This window comes from Phalacrocorax carbo, chromosome 1 (genome assembly GCF_963921805.1).
Source record: "Phalacrocorax carbo chromosome 1, bPhaCar2.1, whole genome shotgun sequence".
In the NCBI taxonomy this organism is placed as follows: domain Eukaryota; kingdom Metazoa; phylum Chordata; class Aves; order Suliformes; family Phalacrocoracidae; genus Phalacrocorax; species Phalacrocorax carbo.
In genome coordinates this window covers 7,811,084-7,830,815 of record NC_087513.1, presented here as the reverse complement: position 1 = coordinate 7,830,815, position 19,732 = coordinate 7,811,084, and the positions used below count along the sequence as shown (strand labels likewise).

At 45.6% G+C, this 19,732-nt stretch overlaps 1 long non-coding RNA gene across 1 annotated transcript; it reads left to right on the top strand.

Annotated features, from left to right (window-relative positions):
* The first annotated feature begins 10 nt into the window (after positions 1-10).
* LOC135311965 (uncharacterized) lies at positions 11-9,201 on the top strand. The gene is made up of 7 exons (XR_010371549.1): positions 11-246; positions 1,364-1,546; positions 1,634-1,708; positions 2,481-2,551; positions 3,293-3,354; positions 3,455-3,561; positions 4,854-9,201. It is a non-coding gene; the product is annotated as an uncharacterized LOC135311965 (long non-coding RNA).
* The last annotated feature ends 10,531 nt before the right edge of the window (positions 9,202-19,732 follow it).

The following is a 19,732-nucleotide window of genomic DNA, read 5'->3' as shown; positions in this document are numbered from 1 at the left end:
GCTGACTGCTGTCCCCGCCTCCGCCGCCTCCTCCTCCTCCTCGGGGACTTCCCAAGCTCCGCGCTTCCCGCCCGCCCCGCCGAGCCTCCCTGCCCCGGGCGCCGGCCTCCCCTCCCAGCGCCCCCGCCCTCTCCCGGGCACACGGCGTCCCCCTCCCCTCACACACAGCCCCCGTTCCCGCCCCGAGGAGCCCAGGGCCCGCCAGCCGAGCGGGAACCGAGACAAAGTCCATCAAGGAGAAGCAAGGTCGTGGGGGGGAGCACGCTGCCCGTCGGGGGGAAAGTCGTGGGTCTCCACAGGAGAAAAATAGGTTGGAGGATGTCGTGGAGCAGAGAGCAGCATCAAGAGGGATGATTAGGGAATTCGTATTCATAAGAGAACATGTCTATATTCATAAGAGAACAAGTCTTATGAGGAGCAGCTGAGGGAACCGGGGTTGTTTAGGCTGAAGAAGAGGAGGCTGAGGGGAGACCTTATCGCTCTCTACAACTACCTGAAAGGAGGTTGTAGCGAGGTGGGAGTTGGTCTCTTCTCCCAAGTAATAGGTGATAGGACAAGAGGAAATGGCTTCAAGCTGCATCAGGGGAGGCTTACATGGGGTATTAGGAAAGGTTTCTTCATTGGAAGAGTGGTCAGGCATTGGAACAGGCTGCCCAGAGAGGTGGTGGGGTCAACATCCCTGGAGGTGTTCAAAAAACATGTAGATGTGGCACTTCAGGGCATGGTTTAGGAGGCCTGGGAGTGTTGGGCTGGTGGTTGGCCTTGATGATCCTAGAGGTCTTTTCCAACCTTAACGATTCTATGATTCTATGAAAGGCTTCTTGTTGCACGAGGCCTGAAAGATGGGATTGGGCGGCAGGTGCAAGCGAATGAAAAGGAGCGCTTTTCACACAGGGTGTTATGATGTTTTAGTGATTATTGCCACAGGATCAAATCAATTAGGATGGGGTTTGCCACGCTATGGTGGTGTTGCCCCATAATGGCTGTTAAATGCTGTGGCTGGATGCGGTGCCTGGCTCTGGAAGTCCTTAAATGCCTGGTTCCCAGGGATGGAGTTAGTTGGGGCAGTTCATCCTTAATGACTGTCCTTAAAAGGATGCTGGGTGGGAGGTGCCCCGCAGTGCCTGTTCTTAGGTAATAGGGCCAGCTATCATGTTTTGGTTCCTTTGTTTTCAATGGTAAAAATGCTATTTTAGCTAAAATGACACTTTTCCATGTGGAAAATACCAGTCTTTAATTAAATAACTGCATGGCTTGAAAATAAGCTATTTTGATTTGAAAATGCTGCTTCGATATCTCCTTGGACCTGTGAACTGTCTCTGGCTTCATGAAGTCATGCCTTTCTGTGGAATGGTCTCCCCAGCTGCCCTCCAATCACTGCAGCCAGGGATTCCCCAGCATGAGGGAGAAGAGAGAGGTGCATGGTGATGATGGATGCTGGCAGGGAGCTGAGGAACTTCAGCATTTGAACTGAGGGTGCAGGCTACAAATCTCCCTTGAAATAAAACCAGCTAACATTTGGGACCACCTGCCTGGTAAAGAACAGGTACAATAGCAGCTTTATGCATGCTGAACCCATAATCCATGTGCTTTCTGTTTACACTGCTAACAAATGGAATCTGGCTCCTTGCAGGTATGCTGAGATCTCTTCTTCTTTAGAGTGTGATCTCTGAATTACTGTCATCTCCCATCACTGCACCCACGACTGGTATGTCAGACAGGAGTGTATGGGAGCTAGAGGGGCAATAAAGGTAGCTTCTGTGAGAATGAAGAACAGAAATACTAGCAGCTTCATGGCTTTTTATTTAAGGTCTGAGCTAAGTTCTTGCAAACTGCAGGACCTTACTGTGTGTGCAGCAAAGGCAAAAGAAGAGCAACAAAGATCAACTGAGTTTTAGTTGTCAGAGGAATTTAAAGAATCATTTGCTATTTTATTACACTTGTCATAGGTGTTTGCTCCCACAGTAATCCCAGATGTTTTTACTACCCAGAATTCATTTTTGGGAACAGATCTTATTTAGACAGCAAATATCCAAGTTTTGGGTGAGCAGTTTAGCATTTCGATGTGTGCTTCACTGCCAATAAGATCTATGTGTCCGCAATTCTTCGAAGAGATCCAAATGCAAGAACAGTCCATGTTTGCAGTTGTAAGATGGAGGGAGTTGCTTGGAACCAGAAGTGATGTATCTGATTCTAATTGGAATGAAACCTTTTGCTTTTTAAAAGCCAAAGTAAAATCAAGGTCTTTGCAGAAAGGGGAGGTGAAAAATAAAAAAAAGAGACACTTCAAGTTTTTTACATAAAAGGAAAAATTGCTTCTATCTAAGGAACATTAAAGGGTTTGCATGAAACTCTGCTCTCAGACATCAGCATTGTGGGAATGCAATGGAGAAAACAACTGTTTGGGCCCACCTATTTTATTCAGATCTTTTCTTCACCACAGTCTCTCATGTGGTGAGTTTGTTTTGTCTGTTTTGCAGGTCACGGGTAACACGCAGGAGTGGAGCGTGTTGGCTCTGTGAAGGAAGGAGACTTCTGTTCTAACTCTCCCGTGAGTGGTCTGAGCTGCTGGGCTGAGTTATGAGTAGCTCAGCTATCTATACTGTACGGTACAGATGGTAAATATTAGGAGGCAAGAGATAGAAAAGTGTCTGGCTTTCCCCAAGCCACTACATAACATTTGTTTGCAAAAAGACATTGGTCAGCTCTGGGTCTGAGGGTTCAGATTCAGTCAAGTTACTTAAAAATTTCCCTTGTGGCAGCTAAGCCATGGAAACAGTGTCTGTGTACACCCTTACTCCACAGCGAATGTGAGATAATGCAGCTTAGCTTAGTCTGAAATGACGGAGGGTTGCGCTGAATTATCTTCACATCACCCTGGGCTAACAGCTTTGATACTGTTTTTGCAGTTGTCCAGGAGCTGAACCCTGAGAATCTACAAAGCTGGGATAGAGGCTTGAACTTCAGAAAGCTTTGATACAAAGAACATGCCTCTCTGTATATCTCTACGTATATACACATAGGGCTTAAGTTTTATCTGTCTGTCTTATATTATGTGGAACTCATGCTCTTCCTGTCTTTCTAGTCTCAGTGTTGCCTTCTTGCTTCTGACTGTTGCTGTGGCAGCTGCTGGGAACACCTGATACTGGCCAGGATCCCATAGATACTGTACAGATGCAGCCCAAAGACTGACTTCTCTCTCAGGACACTACGAATATACACTACACCATCTGGATTTCTTCCTCTGAGCAGCTTGGGTTCCTAATAGGGCTTTGCTTTATTCTGTCCACAGAGGTATCCACAGGTCCATGGAAGGACTACTACCCTCGATTAATACCTGGGCTTCTTGCCAATGTAATGCTGGAGTGTTTGCTGTGACTTCAAATTTGCTGATTAAGCTCAATTTCCAATTGATGGGTAATTTGAAAACACCATAAATATATGTTCTTTGCAGGCTTTGACCAGTTTAAGTGGGAGAGTGGGGACGTTACAAAGTGCATCCAACTTCTGCAGTCAGCAGCACTGTGTGATGAATGTCACCGTAACCTAGAGAGAAGTAAGGTAATGAAACACATTCATTTATTCCCACAATTAAATGCTACCATGGCCTGGAGAGGGCTCAGAGCCAGCTGGTAAAATTTACATTAAGCAGCGTCAGGCCTTAGATTATCATCTACAGTAACATAACTACAAAGAGCATGAAAGTCAGATGTACAATCTGAATGTTTATCTGCCATTAACAGATGGTATGGTCTGTTCAATCTGGGATCATCATGGATTTTTGATTATCAGTCCAGTATTGAACCTATTTCTGTTGATACTGTTATTGCCTTCAAAGGGAGAATCATCAAATGGGAAGTCCAGGAAGCCAAGAGATGACAGAAATAAAATAGTAGAAAAAATGTGACCATGTTTTCAGCCTGATAACTCTGTTGTGGGGAGGATATGTGAAGCAAAGATAGTGCCAAAGAATGTATTGAGCTAATTGCGTTTGGCCCATTCTGCGCAGTTGAATAGTGTCATGTACCATTTTCCCTCCCACATACAGCCGAATGGATAACTTCTTTTACAACCGCAATTATATAACATCCCTGTGCAATGACATAGAAGAGTAAAAATAGTACTTCTGGCACAGCTTTTAGATGATCTAATTCGGAGCTTATTGGTATGTAGAGAAATTGTGCTGTAACAGTTTTTCTTTTCAGCTTTTTCTTCCTCAAATGAGTTGCAGTTTGATTGTACCGAGTTGCTGGAACTCCTCATCAGCAGCTCTGACTCCTTTCCTGAAACAAACTCATTCCATCACTAGTCAAAAATATTATCTGTAATCTTTTTTTCTAATAAATTTTGTGATTGGAGTCAAATTGGCAAAAATGTCCCCTCTTATTCTCAGTCTAGCAAGAGCACCAACCGAGAAGAGTACTCTGTGCGATTTCCTCTAGGTACGTGGCCCTGCCGTAGGAGTCCTGATGACAAAGTAATTTTCTGCCTGTCAGTAGGATGCTTTAGACTTTTTGCTGATAAGAAGAGCAAAACGTTAGCCACAAGTCTTGTGGTTTCGTGACTCTGTCTCTGGCAGTTCAGAAGAGGCGAACTGATTTGTGACTGCAGAATAGCTGCCACTGACAGTACTATAGGATCCTTGTTCAGGCTGCCTTCCTTGACTACTCGACAGATACTGGCGTCTACCCAGGAAGCAGGACATTTCACTCAACAGCTGCCGCGCCAGCAGGTGTTGCTGTTTCTGTCCTTACACCCTTGATGATAAAAGGCAAGGAAAAAATGAAGTGGATAAATGTGCAGAAAAGCTAAAAGTCAAACTGACGACTGTCCTTGTTTTTCTGTTCCAACAGATGGCACCAATTCTCTTTCCAGATCATCGTTAGTTGAACAGGTCAGGAGCTTCAGAATACCACAAGTGTTTAAAAACAACGGCATCTTTGCCCTTTTCTTTTGCTCTTTCTGAGTGTGAAATTTGGACCAAGAAGGCAGCAGACTGAGAAAATGTCTGAAGCCTTTGGAATGTGGCACTGCTGCCAAGTACAGCTATACCAGGAAAACACAGGCAGATCAACGAGCAACTGTGCCTGAGGGCTAGGAGGCAGAGGAGGGAGGTTTACTTTTGCCTAAGGATGGTCAAAAGTGGCAGTGGGACTATTTTAGGGAATTATTGAGAAGGAATTGGAGAGCCATGGAGAGAGGAGAATGAAACATGAGGATTCCAGGTCAGATAGAGAAGTCTTGGACAGCCAAGGAGCAATGACAGAGCACCTTGTCGAGGGAGAGCAGAAGTCTGTCCAGCATAGCATGCTCCCTTTGGAAGAAGTGACTCCTCAATATTTCCCTGTAGGGGAGATCTGCAGTGCTTCTCTAAAGCTGCAAGAGGAAATCAGGTGGGAGCGGGGCTGAGGAAGCCTCTATTCTGAAAGTACTGTGGCAAAAATCTCTTGCATATAATACTGTTTTCTTTCTCCTGAAGTGCACTCATGTTCTTTATTAAAGCAGAACAATGTCTGCAGCCATGTACCACCATATGGGCCATGGGGAGAGATTATCCAGGTTCCCATCATGCATCACAACATAAAGGAAACATTACTTCCTGTTTGCAAAGAGATGGTCAAAACAAAAATCTTTGGGTGAAAGCATAATGTTATTTTAAAAGGCATAACTGTTACCTAAAGCCTGGAGGTAAATGGATTATGCATCCAGTTCTTCATGGATTTTACCACTTGATTCCGTTTGAAAATCCCCTTCTTAATATTTTCAGTCATAAATGCCCTTAATTTGTTTTACCTCCAACATCTTGCTATATTTGGCTGAAGGGCTCTCTGATTCCACAAGCTGCTTTCCTACTAAGTGTGAAAATGTAACTTCTGAAGGGTTGTGTAAGTGCACTCGTTGCTATTTCTCTTTTTACCCAATCCAGCAGAGGGAAATACTGCCATCATAGTCAATTGAGCTGCCCTGGCATTTTTGACAGGATGCAGCAAAGACCATGTCAGGTGTTACAAACCACTAAGAGAACAATTACATAACATTACGGAGGTTGTGTGAGTACAGAGCTTCCCAAAGAGAGACCACAGATCACTCCCATGGTAGGAGCAATCTGGGTTTTCTGTTAGGGAGCATCTTTTGCCTCCAGAAGCTGTGAACCCTCAGCAATACTCCTGAGAGCTGTGTATCAGCATGGGACCATATCCTCGTCTTGCTCTTGAGATACTGTGGCTGCTACTGAGTGGAAATGAAGCTTTCAAGCACATCTCACAAACTGCAATATTTCTTTTGAGCTGCAGCCTTGGCTTATCACTGTGATGACTGTAGGAACACCCCAGCATGCCTGGGAATGCACCTCCTGCAAGGAGACTTGGAGTGAAAAGTTTGTGTACTGTTTAAGCCTGTGTAAGACAGCACTGCCTTTGAAAGGAGTGCAGGTGGGGACATACAGACAGCCAGATCAGAGTGAACCAGATCAGAGATTTTAACCTGGGTAAGTTTTTAACTAAATCAGTTTCTCTTGTGTTGGCTCACCATGTGCTCAGGCAGCTTTGGTGGAAGACTGTGAAGAAGTGGCATTTGGACCTGTTGGAGTGGGTCCAGAGGAGGGCCATGAAAACTATCAGAAGGCTGGAACACATCTCCTGTGAAGAAAGGCTGAGAGAGTTGGCGTTGTTCAGCCTAGAAAAGAGAAGGGTCTGGGGAGACCTTACTGAGGCATTTCAATACTTAAAAGGGGCTTATAAGACAGACTTTTTACCAGGATCTGTAGTGATAGGACAAGGGAGGAATGGTTTTAAGCTGAAAGACAGTAGATTTAGATTGGACACAAGGAAGAAGTTTTTTAAGCTGAGGGTGGTGAGACACTGGCACAGGCTGCCCAGAGAAGCTGTGGGTGCCCCATCATTGGAAGTGTTCATGGTCAAGTTGGACGGGGCTTTGAGCAACCTGGTCTAGCAGAAGCTGTCCCTGCCCATATCAGGGGGGTTGGACAAGATGAGCTTTCTTGGTACTTTCCAACCCAACCCAGTCTGTGATTCTGTGACAGAGGGGAAGACAGGCTGATTCTTTCAGCAGCTGTGCTGGTTTATGGTGGCATACAGCGTGTTTGAGAACTGTGAATCCCAAGGCAGAGAGAACTTACGGGATCAAGAGAGGATGTTATCACCAGGTGGACTCAGAATGAGAGGCCTGCAGTGGACATCAGCCCTGCAGACCACATAGGGGTACCCCGGCCCTCAATCATGCCTGGATCCTAGAGGGATGCCAGCTCCAGCCTCTCGGCACTTCTGCTCTGCCTCCCAGGCACAACGGGGGTAATCTGCCCCCCTTGGTGGCAAACATGCAGCACTCGTCCTCTGCAAAACAGGCCAGAAATCCAGAGTCTGCCCTTGACTGTCACTGGGAGAGGGGTTAATACTGGGAAGAATTTAGTTTGCAAGAAAAAGAAGATAAGGAGAATTTTTCCAAAGCTATTCAAGGCAGTAAACACAGAATTCAAATTTTGGCAGAAAATAAACTGCTTTTCAGACAGCTGAGGGCGCTCAGCACTTCTTAAGTGAAGTTGGTGTTTTGCAGGTTTGAGCCTTAAGCCAAAACACTAAAATGCACTGATGCTTGAATCAAAGATAATGCTGCTAGTGAGCAAAGCCTGGTCAGGGGCCTAGGCTCTAACATTGCCAACAGCTCAAAAATAAAAGTCCCAGAGCTGGTTAAATACCTGTGTATGTGCTTTGGTACAGGCATTAATTTAATGCCTTAATTTTAATGGCACCTTGAAAGAACTCTTTGATCACAGATTTCCCCTTCTGAAGCAGCAGGGCTTTATTTATTTATTACAATTTCAAGTATCTCCATAAATGTACAACTGGAGAAAGATGTTAAGGTAATATACCTGGATATTTATGTTCTGACCATCTTCTTGCAAATTTCTCTCATTCTGGTTTTACCCTTGTCTTTGGGATCTGCTTCTTGACTTGACACACCTTTGCCAGAATCACCATCTATATCTGTCCTGAATTTCCCGAGAAAAGGGCCTCTGCTGTGGTGGGTTCTGTGTTGTGGGCTCGTCTGTTCAGTTCTGGAAAGAGACACACTGACCTTATTTCACCTGTACCATGTTACATTATTGTTTTTAGGGATTTTTACTATAAACTAGTTTACTCTGGGTTCTCATTTATTTTCCATTGATTTCTGTAGCTTATTCAGGCTTCTTAAAATCCTTCTATAATTTTTGTTTATTCACCACTCTTTATTAACAAATCTTTAATTCCTTAGTGCTTCTAAAGCTCCTTAGGACATGAAACAATCCTTCTGATTTGTTCACCGTTATTATTACCACCAGTGGTACGAATAAAATTAGTGTATTTGTGTACTTAATACATACACTTATTTAAGTCAAGTAATTACTGCTACTAAAGTCTTGCTTAGTTGGATGCCTCATGTCCTTGAGAAGAAAGATTAATCTAGTTATCATGGCAATGATTTCTTTACTTGTTTCAGCCCTAAAGGGACATCTTGGCTTAGAAGGTTAAGTACTTTCATGTCAGTCAATTGCCATCTTTTTAATCCTCAGAGACTTTGATTTGGGTTTTCAAGCACTGGTAATTAAATTAAAGCACCTGTTACTTGCAAGGCCAGTTGACACTGGGTGTCTAGATCATCTCTCTTAGGTACGTGTGGGCATGGTGAATCTCCTCATGTGGAAATAAATTGTCTTAATTTAGGGTTCGTGTATGACAACGTGGCTGTAATAGTGCTTCCGAACTCGAGCCGTGCAGAGCCTCATGGCATGGCATGGGCTAGCTCATTTGCTTCATTCAGGTGCTCCAGCACCTGAGACCATACGCTGTTTTGTCAGGGAACAAATGTCTTCCTCTTTTGGTCTTGCATGACGGGTCCAACCACACAGCCAAGCTGCAGCTGGCACGGGGCCTTCAGGTGGGATTTCCCTTTTACCCCTGAGCACAGGACTTGGCTCCTAGGTTACCCAGCTCCATGGTTTCCCCACTGAGGGCTGAAGCACAGTGCTGCAGAGAAAAGGCAGAGAGCACTTCTTTCTTGTCCTGGTGCTCAGTTTGCTGAGAACACATAATTTCTCAGTACTCATAATCTGGAATTCTCAACCCATTCCAGTGTTTTCAATGAGATTAGAAATGGCTTTGGCAACACGTAAGTTCCTTATGGCACAGCCAGGCAGCACAGTAACCATCTGTTTTCTCCAGAGGAGGGTGTACCTGGGTATTAAAGGGAGAGACATCATCGGTGCATGCAGAAATGAGGTCCAGCTTCCTGATGAGATGCAGGCTGATATCCAGATGTCAAACCCTTTGCTGAATCCTGTTTCCACCTGACAACTGGATTTCTCAAGAGGTAGACTGTGGATGTCCCCAGTAGCAACTGATCCCTCTCAGGTATCTCCTGCTTAATATATTGTCTATCTTGGTCCTCCAGGTGCCTTAGGCAACATCGTAACTATCGGATCTAGAGGGCTGTTTGAAGGGCATCCACTTCTGTGCAGTTCAGTACCTCACAAGTGTGACCCATGAGGACCATGGGGATGCTAGAATACAAGACAGAGCCATTCCTTCCCCTCTGCCAGCCGTTCTGACTCCCTCCACAACTTTGATATTCTTTTTTTCAGCTAGGACTGGATCCAGGTGGGGTTAATGACTGGAAGGTATGTAACCAGACATCCTCAGCCACTCCATGGGAGCCAGACTGCGCCTCTGGCAAGCCAGGGAGGGGATGGATGCCGCAGACAGCCACCACCATAAATCCTTGCTGCTTTCAAAAGCAAGAGTCAGCCAAGGAACGAAGCAGATGAGGGAGCAGACTTTATAATCAGGTTTACAAGTTGATCAATTATTATCATAGCTGCAATAAACTAGTTACAGAGATGAGAACAAGCTGATGTTATAGAAAGCCAGCTATAAAAAATGTGTTCTAGACATACTGAGTTCTGTGAGGACGGAGAAACAACCCATTAAAAAATCTTAACCCATAGGTTGTAGCCTCAAAGCTGATGTTCTCTTTATACAAGTTTTATTTTTTCCCTCTTCTTCACTTACTTGTTCCCTTGCTTTCTTGTCTAAAGAAATACTGTTTTCTTTGGGTAGATTATTGGAGAATATGATGTACAGGTGGTAAACACATGTGGTTACTTCTGTTTGCTAGGCTCCCCCAAGGTGAACAGAGTTGTACAGGGCACAATGGAGACCCAGACGGGACTCCAGGCAGCTTCTTTGCAGTCGTTCCCGTGGCACTCACTGTTTCACTTGCAGCCATCTCCTTTAATCTCTTTCCTTTCTCTCTGGCTTCCTGATTCTTCTGGCTGGCTGCTGGGATAGAGGGTACAAAGGAGAAGTGGTACCTGGCCTCAACTGTGTGCACTACAGAGAGAGAAATGTCAGGCTTGTGTTTGATTGCATTACTGCATAGCTTCTGTCTATTGAAAGGAGGTTATTTATGCAAGGGACACTGAAAAGGGAAGGAAATGTAATGATTTTTACAGATCTACTCTTGCTGAAGGGTTTGGATACTCATTTAAGATATTATTAGTTTGACATATTATTTTTGTCTTATGCATTTATTAGCATTATGGTGTCAGAGTGGGGCCCAAATGACAGAGTTCCTGTCTGGGTCTCATTGCTTTGGTTTAGACTATTCTTCCCCAGGAAAGGGACCTGTGACAAAATCTGAATCAAGCCCAGGGTCAAATATCACTAAGACCTGGCACGTTTCCCAACAGGGTTTCCATTTGAGGGGTTGCTTCTACTTGCCATTTTTTCTATAGTGCATCACTGTAGGATCTGGGCTTCCCCTGGTACCTTGGTGAAACCTCTACACATGGCCAGCTCTGACTTCTGCAAAGATTCTTCCTTGACTTGATAACTTTCCCTCTGAAACCACCCTCTGTGTTTATAGGCTGTGCTCTGGGTGGGGATTTAGTCAAATCTCTTTAAAAACCCCGGTAGTTCCTCCCTGAGGCCAAAGCTGAGGTCTAATACAGCTGCTGCTGGAGTCCAGCTGGACATGGTGGGTTTTGGCAGCAGTAGCGTGTCCCAGAGCAGAGAGACCAAGTTGGAGGGTGCTTTAGGGTCCTGGAGGATTTTTGTGTAGGATGGGTGGGCTAGGGCGTAGCTTAGGGCAGGGGTAGGGAGAACTCTTGAAGGTAAACTTCTTAAGAGGTGTTTTCTCTGCTTTATTCTTTGAAAGAAAGGGGTCATCTAAGATTTCGGGCTGCCTGAGACTGTAGCCAGTAAAGTACATTTTGGGATTGAGGGGGGAAGATAGATTGTGTTTGAGGGTGAGAGCTGGGCTAATGTATCACTTTGGTTTTGTAACTCGTTTTGCCTGTAAGCGCTTCAGTGGAATATCTACATACCAAATCTCAAAGAGCTGCCTAGATTGCAGCCCGCTCACGTGAAGGTATCATTGCCCAGAGCCATTACCCCAAAACACCTCATCCTCCAACCAGGGATATGAAGAATATGTTGAAAGAAAGTAACTAGAGGAATTTGAGAGTGAAAAAATAACTTCTGTGGGAATGACTTTTCACAGGTTAACATAATTCATGAGCCACTTGGATTTCAGATACTGAACTGCATTGGAAGCAGATGCTGTTTTTTCCTAGTTGCTTTGCTTGCCACTTCCATTTTTCGGCGCTTGTTTGCCACTAAGCTCAGGGAGGCAAAATCAATAGTTCTCCAACATTAATAATTGAGAAAAGCAGGCAGCCAGCTGAGTAAACCCCTTGAAATCAGAGCAGTTACTTCCTAGCTTGAGCTAAAATATCTGAGAATTAGGTGCAAACTGAGGTGGAAAATGGGATAAAAACACCAAAATAAAATAAGCTGAACAGCCAACTCCCCCCCCCCGTGCTTTGCTGTCATGGTTCTCAACAAAAGAGCAGCAGAAGTGAATAAGGATTGTGGTCTTGAATCATTTGGTATCAGGATGAAATCAGGCAGAATGGTCTGAAAGCATCTTAAGTTTGGAGGAACGAGCTCTCCAGGGGTCTGAGTGCTATTTCCAGGTTTTGTCCTAAAGCTTAAATGATGCACTTATTGAGAGCAGATCATATAAAGTACATGAAGAAGATAAGACCCTGACAAAGAATAGCTTTTAACTTGGGGAGTGAAAAAAACCAAAGGGCAATAAACACATGTGGCAAATGATAGGCACACTGCTGGAGGCGTTTCTGAAGGGCGTTTGGATACACTGGCAGTGCAGGGTGAGAACCCCGCTAGAGTATGATGATCCACAGCACCCCCTTGCTGAAACGCTGTCATCTCTGGAAAAGACTGCAATAAAATTCTAATGCCCCTGGTAAAATTACACAGTGGTTAAGGGACAGGGTCTCTTAATCGCAGTAAACCATCAAGAAAGAAGGCAGTGGGATGGCACATCGGTTGTCATACCACCCCAGTGGCTTCCCAGTTTACAGACAGAAGTTGCCTGTGTGCTCTCTTCTTTGAAAGTACTACGTTTGGGAATCTCTAGACCAAACCTGCTTATAAATATTGAAAACAGTGGGCTTCTCTGAGGGGTAGTCTTGTTTTAATGGGGTAGACTGTCTATTGATGGCCTTGTCAGTAAAGGCATAAATCTTATCTGAGACATCAGGATATAGCCAGCAAAGAAATCCAATGAGAATTAATGCCGAGATGTCAGAAATCCAGAAGGTACACGATAGCATCACTGCAGAGCCAACAGACACAAAATACAGTGTAAAGATTTCCTTTCTTTCATGGAATCTCCAGGGATTCTTCTGCAGAGCATCCAGGAAAAGTGCTCTGAATCCTAAGCACTGTGAGGAGGCAGACAGCCTGATTTAAAGGTGTCTAAATATTGCTGAGGGATGGGAGCATCCACCAGGACGGTGCTCTGGGATGATGCTGAACACTCATCACGTCAGGGCTTTTGGGTGCTGTGTGAGGACAAGCCATGCCATGCACTGGAGCAATTATTCCATAGAGAATTGCATGTCCTTTCTACAAGGAATGAGAATTACATGCCATTTCTGTAAGGGATAAGAACCAAGAAACCCTTCTGTACTGGTGTGTGTGGGAATCCCACTACTGTGTATCAAAGCTTCCTTTACAGGGACAACACAAGCTGCAGTTGGGGACACAGTTTCTAGCTTGGGTGAAGCCTGTAAGAGCGAGTTTCTGAGAAGCTCAGGTAATGCTGCCTTTCAGCAGGGTGGAGTTTGCAGCCTTTCTCCCAAACAGCAGAGCAAGATCAAAGCCTTTCATTTTCATGGCTTGCAACGTGTTTTTTTATTATTTCTTTTCAACGGCCTGGAGCACAACAAGAGCTGCAGCACGGAGAGATCGTGTTGTTCAGAAGCCAATGAAACTAAAGCTTTGCTAGACAGGGCCCATCTGTATCTCCTCTCCCAGCTCTATCTTTCCCCACTGGCTTTCTGTGTAGCAGCTGGCTGTATGTGTGAATCCAAGAAAAGCCTTACAGAGCCACGGGAAACCCAGGAGGCAATTAATTAATCTTGAAGCAGCACAGCCTTAAACAGTCACCAGCGACCTCGAGTTCCTATACAGAGGGTTTAGGTAATCGTGCTGCCAACTTGCCAACAGGGCTGGGGTTTTATGAATAATCTTTTGCAATGAGCAACAGTTTGTCAAACATTGCCCATAAACATGTCAGTGAAGGAGCAATCGCATGGCTCTGCACTGCAGCAAGCTCTTCTGGTCTCGTGGGCTCTGCCCACCGCCCTTTGAGACCAGCATGGCTCTGGCAGAGGCCACTATGTTGGAAAAGAAGCTCCAACATTAACATGACAGCCGGAGGAAAGAAAGGAAGAGTAGAGGCTTGTTTGTCCCTCATAATCCACTCGGATGTGTGGAGGTGTATGGCTGGAGGGAAAAATAAGACCATATAACATGATTCAGCTGATCCCAAACAAAGGTTAAGGGTGAGGAATTCCTACCTGAGCAGGAGGAAGCTTCTCAGGGAATTTCCCCTGGCTGCCTTTCAAAGCTCTGGCTGCTGTATCGTGACCTGTGAGGCATTTGTTTAGTTTGGCTTTTATTTTCTTTTTCTTCCCTTTTTTTTTTTTTTCTTTCAGTTCTTTCTTTCTTTCAGTTCTTGTCTGTTTTGTTTCTGAAAGAATGACATCCCGGCCCCTAACATTTCTGCAGGCAACACACACATTCCTTGCAGCTCTGCATTACCAAGAAGACAGAAAATGTTCCTAATAATTACACATGATTTGATCATTCCAGTATTTCCACCTCTTCCCAGAAGTTTTATTATCATAATTAATTTCTCTGGCACCTACTTGCAGCTCTAGGCATTTTCCCAAACCTTAAACACACAGTTAGCAATTGTGAACATTTCACTGCTGTATTTCTTTTCCTTGATTTGCTAGTTATAAATTCTGTGTTAGTAGTCTTTCCTCAACCTGAGCTTTATTCATGTAGTCCCCATTAGTGACATATCATGATGCTCCAGGATCTCTGCTTCTCCTCACCACTGTGATCAAAGGAAACGGTGTTATCCTTAGTTACAAATGGGGATCTGGGATACAATGGAACCAAGACTCATAAGTATTCGGCCCTCAGTGACTCACCCAAAGTGTCACAGGAGGCCAGTGCAGAAAAGGGAATTACACTCTGGTGTCCCCAGTCCAAGTCTCTGCCTGCGGGGCCAGCTTGGTTTTACTGTCTTTCACTGCATTTCTGTTGCATTTCAGAAAACGTTCTGCAATTTCCAATCCACGCAGGACCCATCACTTTCTCAAATGTGAGGAAGGAGAGATGAACCAAGAGGGAAGTGATTTTAAGAACCAAGGACTCCTCTTGTGGAGTTGTCCTCTGGCACTTCTGGATATTGGATAGTAAAAGATCTTTTGCTTAAGAGAGATCTGTACTCTGATCTGAATCGTGGAGTATTAATCTCATATATTCATCATATCTATGTATGATAGCACTTGTCTGTAGTAAATTCCCTGGATCTCGGAGAACATAAGACACATGATCTCAGATAATGTTGGATTTCAACAGCCAACCCAACGCAGATTAAGTATGAGTTTCAGTCTCCTGCTGACTTCAGTGGGGGTTGGTAGATGACTGAAATGAGAAGCTCCAAGCACAATCCAGGACAGCTCTTGGTGTGATTGAGTGTGATCCCTCAGTGGCCAAGCGACAGGTAGATCTGTACATTAGCTTGAACTTCTGCTTCTCCCAGGTGCAGCCATGTACTGCAGTGGTGGAATTCATACTAGCTCTGTTGTTACAAATTAATTGCATAGCCTGAAAAAACCTCATGAATTCTGACTTTTCATCTCTTTAAACCCAAGCCCGTGTAACCCTCCCGCTGAAACTCACAAGACCCACAGATATCCTCAATCTGGAGACAAGCCACCCATGGCTTGTTTGATGGAATGAGAACGACGGCCCCCGAAGCAAAGCTGCTGATGGGGATGCCAAAATCTTGCTCTTTGTCAGAGAGAAGCTAAGCCAAAAGTCAGGTTTCAACCTACTCAGAACTTGGCCAAGCCTTATTATTAATTTGGCTTCCAACACAAGCAGCGCAGCACTGAAATGAAAAACTACCTCAGTGGGTAAACCATTTTCCACATACTCTCAGATTATAGCCAAGGAGGATTAGAGCTGCCCTGGAGTGGGCAGCTTCCCCCGATGTCAGAGCAAAGGCTGGGTCTTCTGGCCCAGCACCGTGAGTGCTGGGGTGGTTCAGTGCAAGAATGAGCAATGTCGTGGGCTCTCCAGGCCCGTCAGCTTGTGCTCCTGAGGCAGCCACAGGAGAGAAGTGGTCACCGAGTCCATCACGCCTGGAGCGAGAAGCTCGCCAGGCTCAGGCACTGTGACTTGTCGTACCCAACACAGTCCTAAATATTTTCACCTAATTTACTGCAAATACAGTTTCACCAATGAACTGGGCAAGGACTTAAACATGCAAACAGAAAAAAAACAGCCTCAAAAGATGAAAAAAAAGGACTTCAAAGCATTAAACTTATATTATTTAAGCTATATGTTTGTGTCAGTCTGAGTCAGTATCCAGCAAACCTTATCTCTGCAGAGTAGAGCCTGATAAAGGTCTAATTGCCTGAGAAATGTACAGCCCTTGGGACTGCAGTGGCAAAAGCAATTTTCTTCTTTACAATGGAGCCTTAATGAAACTCCATCCTGCTTAATGAGAGCACGAAAGTTTAAGGGACAAAGGTAGGGGTGTGGGGCTGGGCTGCCGCCAGCCGGGGGGGGTCTGCGTGGGGTGGCTGGGGTGAGCAAGGGGTGCCTGTGCCATCCCTGCAGGCGTGGGGGGCCCTGATGCGGGTCGTTTGCCTTCCTTCCACCCGCCTCGGGGCAGCATCCCTTCCTTGGTGCTGCCAGTCCTCCTGGGGTGCAACAAGGGCTTCGCTGTGTTGGGCCCCAGCAAAGACAAACTCAGCCCCCAGGGCCACCTCCGCTCGCTGGAGCGAAATCTGGCCGCTTGCTGCTGAAGCACTTGGGGATGAAAGTGCCTGGACTGAGGAGAGGAAAAGTGTTTGCAACAACAGTGTTTCTTTGTTTCAAGTAAAAAAGCCAAATTTAAAGCAGGATACAAAGCTGACCCTGGGGTGAAAGACACCACTGGGCCTCCTCAGAGGCTGCCCTCCCACCCCTGAACCAAACCCAGCAGATCTTTGATGCACTAGCATTGAAAAGTGAGAGAGAGAGCAACACCCCCCCCGCCCCGATATTCTTCCAGGGAGAGAATAAAACAGGAGAAGCAGCAAAGGGTGGTTAATGTGTATTTTGCAGCAGGCATTGGTACAGGACAATTTCCCCATTTCCTTTCTGATTTAGAAATAAAATTTGTATCAACACAGAGATAGTCCTGGAAGAGCTGACAAAGCTCAAAGCTGAGCGAGAGAAATCATGTTCTGGGGCTGGTCAGAGCAACTTTTTCTCCCTGTTGGTTTGTTTTGGGTTTTTTTTAACAATTAAAAAAAGAGGAGTTAACACCTGTGCCTGCTTCACTATGCCATTTTTCAAGTTTGCAGTTGTTCTCAGGGGAATCAAAGTGACAGATTTATGCAAAGCTGCAGTTTGGATCTTTTCTTGCCCTGGAGCAAGGCTTTTATCTGACGCTCTTCTTCTCCCCTTCGTGAGGGGATGGTGAAGAGGAGGAATGCATCACGCTTGAGAAAAGCAAAGAAAAAAAATCTTTCACAGCTGTTCCTAGCAGCTGGGATATATTTAATCAGAACTGGAGATTAACATACATCTCTGTGAAAGAGATATTTTCCTTCCCCGTATGGTTAAGTTATCACCTGTGCAGCAGCCAAGGCTCGGGGCTGAACCTCAGCAGTGAACTCATGGCAAGAGGATGGAGGGGCTGCGAGTGACTTTGTACTCTTATTCCCAGTAACTCCCGCAACGGGATTGCCCTCCAAGTAGTGAGGACAATTGCTTTGGGTGGCCTACATTGTGAAAGCCCCTCCTAAGTGTTTCAGACTCCTGCAAGACCTCAGTCTGTGCCCAGCTCCAGCAAGCCTCTGCACAGCAGGGAATTTAGCAGGGTGACTGCAGAAGGCAGCTCTTCTCTAACTATTGCATTAGAGATGAGAACAGCAAAGGTCTTTCCTGGTATGTCAACATGTGCTATATACACATGGCTATAAATGAGTAATGGTAAATCTTTAGCAGCACAAGAACATCTGCTGTCTCCTAAGCCTTCGTTCAGGGTGGTGAGCCCTGAGCAGCAGGACTGTGCCCTTCTAGAGAGTAGTTATGTTTTATCTTCACTGCTCAGTGCGCAAATGCCCTGAAATCCCCTGTCCTTGAATCATTAAGGATTTGAGAGGCAGAACTATTAACACATACACAGGCTTTCCTGTGATGCTTGATTCCACATTATCTGAGTGCCACAAGGATGTTAATGAATGTGAATTCACAATCCCTTTATGTATTAAGAAGCTGGTACCTATGTGACCTACCAGGCTTGGCTTTTTGGTCCCCAAATCTTACCCTTCCAGTTAATCTCCTCCATCCTCACCTTTCAGCCAGATATGGACATCTTGCCTCTACTCATAGGAACGCAGTCTTCAACACAAGCAAAACAAGACATCGCTGTTTAGCCTTCCCTGGTGAGGAGACCACTGAAATATTTTCCATAGAAACCTACCCAAGATAAACATGCAAAATACAATCTTTCAGCCCAGTTAATGCAATGCAGGGAGGACCCAGGCAGCTTTGCTGGCAAGGAATGTAATCCGGCAAATCATTTGCTCAGGCTGCTGCTGCTGCTGGATTTTCTAGCCTTTACTGGCTCCAACACCACCTGCCTTGTACATGTGTCATCAACCCGTGAAGTGGTGGCCAGGGGACAGCTGTCCTGGCCTTGACATATGACCTGGCGCTGCCTGCTGTGTGTGTGCAAAGGCACCAATCCACTGCGCAGCAGCACAGCAGTCAGCCTCTCCCAGTGGGTTATCAGCAAGTTGCATGGATGCATTTCGCTTAGCAAAGGCAGGTTCAGAGGTAGAGCCATTTCCTCCTTGGCAATGCCGATGGCGTGTGGGAGCCAATGGAGTCGGCAGAAGGGCTAAATTACCAACAGTTACCTGTCAGCAGCATCGCCCTCATCGCTGGCATCCAAGTGAATCCCTCATTAATGTCAGTGGCATTGCTAACCCAGCTCCTGGGGGAAGAAATTCCATAGTCAGGAGGACAGTCTTGCTCAGCAACAAGCCAGCTGGTTGGCATGAGAGGAGGGAGCAGTCTCCAGTGAGGGAGCTGGATCAGAGCCCGTTTCACTACCTTGGCCCCAAGCTTGGGTTAACTCACTGGGCTAAGTGTAGGTCTTTTATACTTTGCTGAGGGCAATTTCTAAAATCCAAATAAACCTGCACAATGGCAGGCAGGATGTGCTTTCAGATCAACTGCTCTGTGAACACAGTGACTGTGTCAAAGACCTGGAAAGCCCTGTTCACAGGCATACCCGAGAAGAACAAGACCTACTCAAGACATAGAAAAATACAGAGCCCATATGCTAATGGAGCAGGTCCTTGGGCCATTTTGTGAGGTTTGTCTAGATGGTTTAATGCCCTTCCAGTGGCAGTTAAAGAGAAACTCACAGCCTGACGGTTGGGGAATAGGTGGTTTGTGGGGAGTGGGCACATCTCATGTGAGGGTTGATGAACATTGGTGGGAAGGCTATCAGCCCTCACTGTCTGGGACACAGCTTATAAAGCCACTTCTAACAAGAAATCCCATCTCTCTCCTTCTCTTGGTACTTCATTTAAATGGCTCAAAAATGGAAGTAGATGTGGGGATGCTCATGAGGCACAAGTGGCGGGTGATGGTGGGGCTGTGGTAGGGAGCAAAGGCAGAGGAAGGAGGGCAGCTCTCCAACTCCAGGCAGGTCAGGGGCATGGGGACCAGCAGAGATGCACAGCATGACATCCATGTTAAGCCCAGCCTTCTGCAGGCCAAGAGGTGATGTGAGCTTGCCAGTGTGAGACTTCTGAGCAAAAGCTGGTTTTATGGAAGGGCTGACAGCTCCTGTGGGGAAAAGCAGGTGCCTCTGATGGTGTCTATAGTGGACACTTGCAGTCGGTGGCCATGTGAAAAAAAAAAAAGGCTTGGGATTCTAGTTGCTCCTTTTTCCTTTCTTGTCCCTGTTTCAGTAGTTTTACCATATAATGTTCAATAAGTTAAATTCCAAACCTCTTAATTCCTTCATCCATTCCTTCTTTGCCTAAAATTTTCCT